Source organism: Arachis stenosperma, chromosome 9 (genome assembly GCF_014773155.1).
Source record: "Arachis stenosperma cultivar V10309 chromosome 9, arast.V10309.gnm1.PFL2, whole genome shotgun sequence".
Lineage (NCBI taxonomy): Eukaryota > Viridiplantae > Streptophyta > Magnoliopsida > Fabales > Fabaceae > Arachis > Arachis stenosperma.
The window spans coordinates 68,002,850-68,010,770 of record NC_080385.1 but is presented as its reverse complement, the minus strand read 5'-3'; the positions used below and the strand labels follow the sequence as shown (position 1 = coordinate 68,010,770).

Genomic DNA, 7,921 nt, shown 5'->3' with positions numbered 1-7,921 from the left:
TGACGAGGTCCTAATAAAATGGATTGCTATAAAATAACTTAAAGATTGGCCGGCACAAAAGTCGGACTAGCCACAACAACTCAAGTTATAAGTAAAGCCCTGGAAAGAGGTCTGGCCAACCCTATAAAAGAGGATTACTATAACTTCGAAGAGCCCGACATGAGGAAGTTGGACTCCTACAAAAAGTTACAAAAGATAATCCCTGAAAGAGACCTGAACAAAGTCCAAGAAAGAGGATTATCAAGTAACTCGACAGGGCCCGACGTGACAAAGTTGGCCTGGAAAGATAAGTTACAAAAGATAAATCCCTGAAAGAGACCTAAACAAGGTCTAAGAAAGAGGATTATCAAGTAACTAGAGAAGGATCACAAACTTACAAAAGTAAAGAGTTCAAAAGCCCACAAAAACCGGGCTATACATAAGCATATCAGAAAAGTTATAGAGGATCCAAAGGCTTCCCAGTAGCAGCATCTTGGGGAGAAGGAGGGCGAGTCTGAAGGGGAACTACGTCCACTGTCCCGTCATCCCGGTTCAAAATCTGGACGTCTGGATCAGATTCCAGCTGTGTAGCTTCAACTGCCAAGGTTGAGGAAGGCGGGACAATAGAGGCTTTGGCAGAAGTGACAGGAGGAGAGACGACATCATCATCATCATCGGGATCGTTAGGGACAATCTTACCATCCTTCACAACATTATCCAAGCTAAATAAGGCAAGATCAGCTCCTGGGGCGATAACCCGAACCTGCTCTTTTAGATTCTCATAGGCCACAGTAACACTACCTACGAGATGACTTTGAAGTTTAGAGTAATCGGCCTGAACAAATTCCAACCTACTCCTGAGCTCCATCACCTCTCTATAGGTAGTAACATAGCTATCCTTGTGTTTTTGAGCTGTATCCTTGGCCAGTTGCGCGGCAGCCGCCAGGCCAATAGCCCAGGCTTTCTCCCTTTTCAGCTCTTTTTTCAGCTCGGCCACTTCCACCTCGAGCTCCTCCTTCAAACCCCTAATTCGGTCAAATTCTGATTTCGCCTCCTCCATAAAAGCCTTGGTAGCATGAATAGGAAGATCTTGACCAGTTCAGTATAAAGCCGCTCCCATGTGTGCCAAAGTAATACCACTCCGAGTAATAAATTCTAAATGACAAAGAATGGATACATCGTCGGTAGGCATGACACCATAAGGAGCAATCTGTTGGTCTACAAACCCAACCGCATCAAAATCTGGAGCACCAAGATTAAATGGCACGACAGTCCAAGGTCTTTTTGGAGGAGGAGCAACTGGAGGAGTAGAGGTACCCACTGAAGATGAAGGCGAGTCAACTAAACGAACCCGAGGAGTCGGGATCATCCTCCTCGGCCCAGGAGAGCTCGGGACAGACGGCTTCGACAAAACTTGGGAGGACCCTTCCCCGGTTACTTTGGCCGGGACGTTCTGAGCTGCAATAGCCTTCCTCACCTTCTTAAAGGCTTTCAGTGAGTCATTATTCTTCGACATCTCTGAAAAATAAGAAAAATACAAACGACTTATGGATATCCAGAAAGGAAAGCAGAAAACAAATGACATGGGAGTACAGTTTATAAAATACCCAACACATCGCGAATCAAGGATGGATCCCCCAGAAACTTCTTGGTCTTAAGATGAGGAGGCTCCCCCCAAATATCCTCTAAAGTAGCGACAAAGGCCTGCTCGACCTCGTCTAACATCTCCCAGGTATACTGATGACAAGTCATCATATACCCATTTTTCAAGCTTATTTCACTTGTTTTGTTAGCATTTATGCACTTTCTTGTATCCTAAGTAAGTGATTTGGAGTGAAAATGCATAACTTCTTTAAATCAAGCAACCACCATGAAATTAATGATAATCCATGAGGTTTAAGCTAATTTTAATTGGATTTTAATTAATTTATAAGCCTCTTGAATTTAGTGATACTTTGAGTGGTTGTTTTGGTTTATTGTAGGTGAAGAAAAGAAAAGAAAAGGAAAAGCGTGGCCTAAGAAGTGTAGCCTAAAGATAGGAAAGCGTGGCCAAAGCAATGTGAAGCGTGCCGCATGCAAGGGGGGAGGCAACATTGCCCTCCACAAGGGCACACTGCCCTCTAGGAGGGCAACATAAAGGAACCAACCAAGGAAGGCAAATCTGCCCTGCCCACTACAAGGGCAGAGCACAAAATGTGCCTTGAGACCAAGAGGAAGAGAACCTTGCCCTGCCCTTGTGGAGGGCAGAATCGGGCTCTCCAAGGAAGAAATTCAAGAGAAAAATGTCACCCATGCATGCTACAAGGTTCGAACAAGGAACCATGAGGAAGCTAGGACTTAAGGATGAGTGCCGTGCCAAGAAGCCAAGGAAATTAATGGAAGATATGTCCCAGCCGTGTTTCGAACACGGGACAGCAAAGTGGCAACATTGCCCTGCCCTTGGCGCGGGCAGGGCAGCATTTGGATTGGCGCACGATCTTGGCGCACCACACACAAATCTGGCGCACCAAATCCTCTCCTGGCAGCATCTGGCGCGCGCAACACTCGTTCCTGGCAGCACCAACTTTTCCTGCCCTGCCCTTGGCGCGGGCAGGGCAGCGTTTTGCGTTCCTGGCGCACCACGCACGAATCTGGCGCACCAAACTCGCACCAGCAGCACCAAGGCCGCACCAATCTCATGCACCAAGCACCAATTTTCTGCCCTGCCCTCCACAAGGGCAGGGCAGCCTCTTGGGAGTGACTTTTAATGGGCCAAAAATTCAAATTAAATCCCCACTTTAATTCCTTTCTTCACCAAATCAAAAGCCCATCCAAATTCCAAAACCCAAGAATAGAAAGTGTATAAATAGGAGTTAGTTTGATGTAATTAGGACCTTTAACCCCCACTTTTGAATTTTCACTTTTGACTTTTACCTTGGAATTTTACTTTCATCTTTCCTTTGAGCTCTTGCAATTGTTCTTGAGAGACTTGTGATGAGCGGATAATTTGTATGCTTTTTGGCATTGTTTTTAGTAGATTTTTAGTATGATCTAGTTAGTTTTTATTATATTTTTATTAGTTTTTAGTTTAAATTCACTTTTCTGGACTTTACTATGAGTTTGTGTGTTTTTCTGTGATTTCAGGTATTTTCTGGCTGAAATTGAGGGACCTGAGCAAAAATCTGATCCAGAGACTCAAAAGGACTACAGATGCTGTTGGATTCTGACCTCCCTGCACTCGAAGTGGATTTTCTGGAGCTACAGAAGCCCAATTGGCGCGCTCTCAACGGCGTTGGAAAGTAGACATCCTGGGCTTTCCAGAAATATATAATAGTCCATACTTTGCCCAAGATTTGATGGCCCAAACCGGCGTTCAAAGTCACCTCAAGAAATTCCAGCGTTAAACGCCGGAACTGGCACCTAATTGGGAGTTAAACGCCCAAACTGGCACTAAAGCTGGCGTTTAACTCCAAGGAGAGTCTCTACACGAAATTGCTTCATTGCTCAGCCCAAGCACACACCAAGTGGGCCCGGAAGTGGATTTTTATGTCATTTACTCATCTACGTACTAGTTTTCTATAAGTAGGACCTTTTACTATTGTATTAGGGAGAGCCTTTTGATCATGTTTTTATGATTGAACCCTCTTTGGGAGGCTGGCCATTCGGCCATGCCTAGACCTTGTTCTTATGTATTTTCAACGGTGGAGTTTCTACACACCATAGATTAAGGTGTGGAGCTCTGCTGTACCTCGAGTATTAATGCAATTACTATTGTTCTTCCATTCAATTCCGCTTGTTCTTTTACCAAGATATCACTTGTTCTTCAACATGATGAAGGTGATGATTGACGCCCATCACCATTCTCACCCATGAACAAGGTGATTGACAACCATTCTTGTTCTACAAGCATCTGAGGCTTAGTGAATATCTCTTGGATTTCTGATTGCATGATGCATGGTTGATCGCCTGACAACCGAGTGCTCGCCTGACAAACGAGCCAGCCATTCCGTGAGATCAGAGTCTTCGTGGTATAGGCAAGAACTGATGGCGGCATTCAAGAGAATCCGGAAGGTCTAACCTTGTCTGTGGTATTCTGAGTAGGATTCAATGACTGAATGACTGTGACGTGCTTCAAACCTGTAACCTACTGGGCGTTAGTGACAGACGCAAAAGAGTGATTCTATTCCGGTAGGGGAGGGAACCAAACCGGTGATTGGCAGTACTGTGACAGAGTGCGTGCATTAGCTTTCACTGCGCGGATGGGAGGTAGCTGCTGACAACAGTGAAACCCTACACGAGCTTGCCATGGAAAGGAGTAAGAAGGATTGGATGAAGGCAGTAGGAAAGCAGAGAGACGGAAGGGAAGGCATCTTCATACACTTGTCTGAAGCTCTTACACCAATGATATACATAAGTATCACTATCCTTATCTTCTATGTTATTTTCGTTCATCATCATATACATTTGAGTTTGCCTGACTAAGATTTACAAGATGACCATAGCTTGCTTCAATGCTAACAATCTCCGTGGGATCGACCCTTACTCACGTAAGGTATTACTTGGACGACCCAGTGCACTTGCTGGTTAGTTGTGTGAAGTTGTAGTGATCACAATTTCGCGCACCAAGTTTTTGGCGCCGTTGCCGGGGATTGTTCAAGTTTTGAGCAAGCTTTTGGTAACAATGCCTGGGATTGTTCTAGTTTGGACAACTGACGGTTCATCTTGTTGCTTAGATTAGGTATTTTTTTTCGAAATTCTTGAAGATGAATTCTAGAGTTTCATGATGATTTGTTGAAATCTGGCTGGCTGAGAAGCCATGTCTAATCTGATTGGACCGAGGTTTCAACTTATCACCACAAGAGCTTGTTGATTTTAATCAATCTTGCTTTTGGAGCAGTGATCTGCTAAGGCTTGGCTGACCTTTGGTCATGTCTAGTGTTTTGGACCGAAGCTTTCTTTGAAAGCTTGGCTGGCTGTGAAGCCATGTCTAATTCCTGGACCGGAGTCTTAGACTAGCATTGCACTGATTCCTGGAATTCTCATTAAGAATTTTGATACCTTTTCCCACTTAATTTTCGAAAAATACAAAAAAAATTTGCAAAACCATAAAATCCAAAAATATTTCTTGTTTGAGTCTAGAGTCTCATCTTAAGTTTGGTGTCAAATGCATGTTTTTGTTATATTTTTCGAATCCATGCATATATTTCTTGTTTTGATCTTTAAATTCTATTGACTTGAGTGTTCATGTGTCTCATATAGTGTCAGTAGCACACAAACTGCTAAGTTTGGTGTCTTGCATGCATTGTTATTTGATTCCTGTTGCATTTTGATTATTAAAAATCCAAAAATATTTTTTTATTTGTGTCTTTTCAAGTCAATAATACTAAGAATTGAAGATTCAGAACATACTGCAGAGGAATTACACAGAAAAAGCTGAGCATTCAAAAATGCCCAGTGAAGAAGGCAGACTGGCGTTTAAACGCCAGCCAGGGTACCTGGTTGGGCGTTTAACGCCCAAAGAGGTAGCATTTTGGGCGTTAAACGCCAGAATGTATACCATTCTGGGCGTTTAACGCCAGGATGGTGCTAGGAGGAAGATTTTGTTTTCAAATCAATTTTTTTTCAAGTTTTCAAAGTTTTTCAAAACCAAATCTTTTTCAAATCATATCTTTTCAATCAAATGTTTTCAAAATCAATTTCTTTCCTTTTTCAAAGATACTTACTAACAATTAATGATTTGATTGACCATTTTTTGCCTTTGCTATTAAGAAAGGTTTTATGTTTGAATCATATCTTTTCTTGTTAGGCAAGTCATTAATATTTCTTTTAAAATCATATCTTTTCAAATTGTTTTCAAATCATATCTTTTAAAATTGTTTTCAAATCATATCTTCTCAATCACATCTTTTTAAAACCATAACTTTTCAATCAAATCTTTTTAATCACATCTTTTTCAAAATAGTTTTCAATCAAATCTTTTTGATTTCTAATTTCAAAATCTTTTTCAAAAATCACTTGATCTCTTTCTCACTCTTGTTTTCGAAAATCAATTAAGTGTTTTTCAAAATGTTTTCAAAATCTATTACTTAATTTTCGAAAATCCTCTTCCCTCCTTCTCACATCCTTCTATTTATGGAGTACTACTCCTTCTTAATGCACAATTCGAACTCTAACTAATCAAGTTCGAATTCTTCTACCTTCTTTTCTTCTATTTTTCTTTTCCTCTGACACTTCAAGGAATCTCTGTACTGTGACATAGAGGATTCCACATTTCTTTTTTCTCTTCTCTTTCATATGAGCAGGAACAAAGACAAAGGCATTCTTGTTGAAGCTGACCCTGAACCCGAAAGGACCTTGAAGAGAAAGCTAAGAGAAGCCAAAGCACAACTCTCTTTAGAGGACCTGACCGAATTCTTCAAGGAAGAAGAACCCATGGCAGCCGAAAACAACAACAATGCCAACAATGCAAGGAAGGTGCTGGGTGACTTCACTGCACCTACTCCTGATTTCTATGGGAAAAGCATCTCTATCCCTGCCATTGGAGCAAACAACTTTGAGCTTAAGCCTCAATTAGTTTCTCTAATGCAACAGAATTGCAAGTTCCATGGACTTCCAATGGAAGATCCTCATCAGTTCTTAGCTGAATTCTTGCAAATCTGTGACACAGTCAAGACTAATGGGGTTAACCCTGAGGTCTACAGACTGATGCTATTCCCTTTTGCTGTAAGAGACAGAGCTAGAATATGGTTGGATTCTCAACCTAAAGAAAGCCTGGACTCTTGGGAAAAGCTAGTCAATGCCTTCTTGGCAAAGTTCTTTCCACCACAAAGATGGAGTAAGCTTAGAGTGGAAGTCCAGACCTTCAAACAGAAGGATGGAGAATCCCTCTATGAAGCTTGGGAAAGATACAAACAATTAATCAGAAGATGTCCTTCAGACATGCTTTCTGAATGGAGCATCATAGGTATTTTCTATGATGGTCTCTCTGAACTATCCAAGATGTCTTTGGATAGCTCTGCTGGAGGATCTCTTCATCTGAAGAAGATGCCTGCAGAAGCTCAATGATTGAAATGGTTACAAATAACCAATTCATGTACACTTCTGAAAGGAATCCTGTGAACAATGGGACTAGTCAGAAGAAAGGAGTTCTTGAGATTGATACTCTGAATGCCATATTGGCTCAGAACAAGATATTGACTCAACAAGTCAATTTGATTTCTCAAAGTCTGTCTGGAATGCAAAATGCACCAAGCAGTACTAAGGAAGCTTCATCTGAGGAAGAAGCCTATGATCCTGAGAACCCTTCTATGGAAGAGGTGAATTACCTAGGAGAACCCTATAGAAACACCTACAATTCTTCATGGAGAAATCACCCCAATTTCTCATGGAAGAATCAAGAGAGACCTCAACAAGGTCTCAATAACAATAATGGTGGAAGAAACAGGTTTAGCAATGGCAAGCCTTTTCCATCATCTTCTCAGCAGCAGACAGAGAGTTCTAAGCAGAATACTTCTGACTTAGCAACAATGGTCTCTGATCTAATAAAGACCACTCAAAGTTTCATGGATGAAACAAGGTCCTCCATCAGAAATTTGGAAGGACAAGTGGGTCAGCTGAGCAAGAAAGTCACTGAACTCCCTCCTAGCACTCTCCCAAGTAATACAGAAGAAAATCCAAAAGGAAAGTGCAAAGCCATAGATATGGCCGAATATGGAGAGGAAAGAGAAGAGGAGGACGCCACTGAGGAAGACCTCAGTGGGCGTGTACCAATCTCCTCTGAGTTCCAATGGGAATCTGAGGCTCAAAATGAGACCATAGAGATTCCATTGGACTTACTTCTGCCATTCATGAGCTCTGATGAGTATTCTTCCTCTGAAGAGGATGAGTATGTCACTGAAGAGCAAGTTGCTAAATACCTTGGAGCAATCATGAAGCTAAATGACAAGTTATTTGGAAATGAGAC

At 41.8% G+C, this 7,921-nt stretch overlaps 1 non-coding gene across 1 annotated transcript; it reads right to left on the bottom strand.

Annotated features, from left to right (window-relative positions):
• Positions 1–6,795: 6,795 nt before the first annotated feature.
• LOC130952723 (small nucleolar RNA R71) lies at positions 6,796–6,903 on the bottom strand. The gene has a single exon (XR_009074899.1). It is a non-coding gene; the product is annotated as a small nucleolar RNA R71 (small nucleolar RNA).
• Between the last annotated feature and the right edge of the window lie 1,018 nt (positions 6,904–7,921).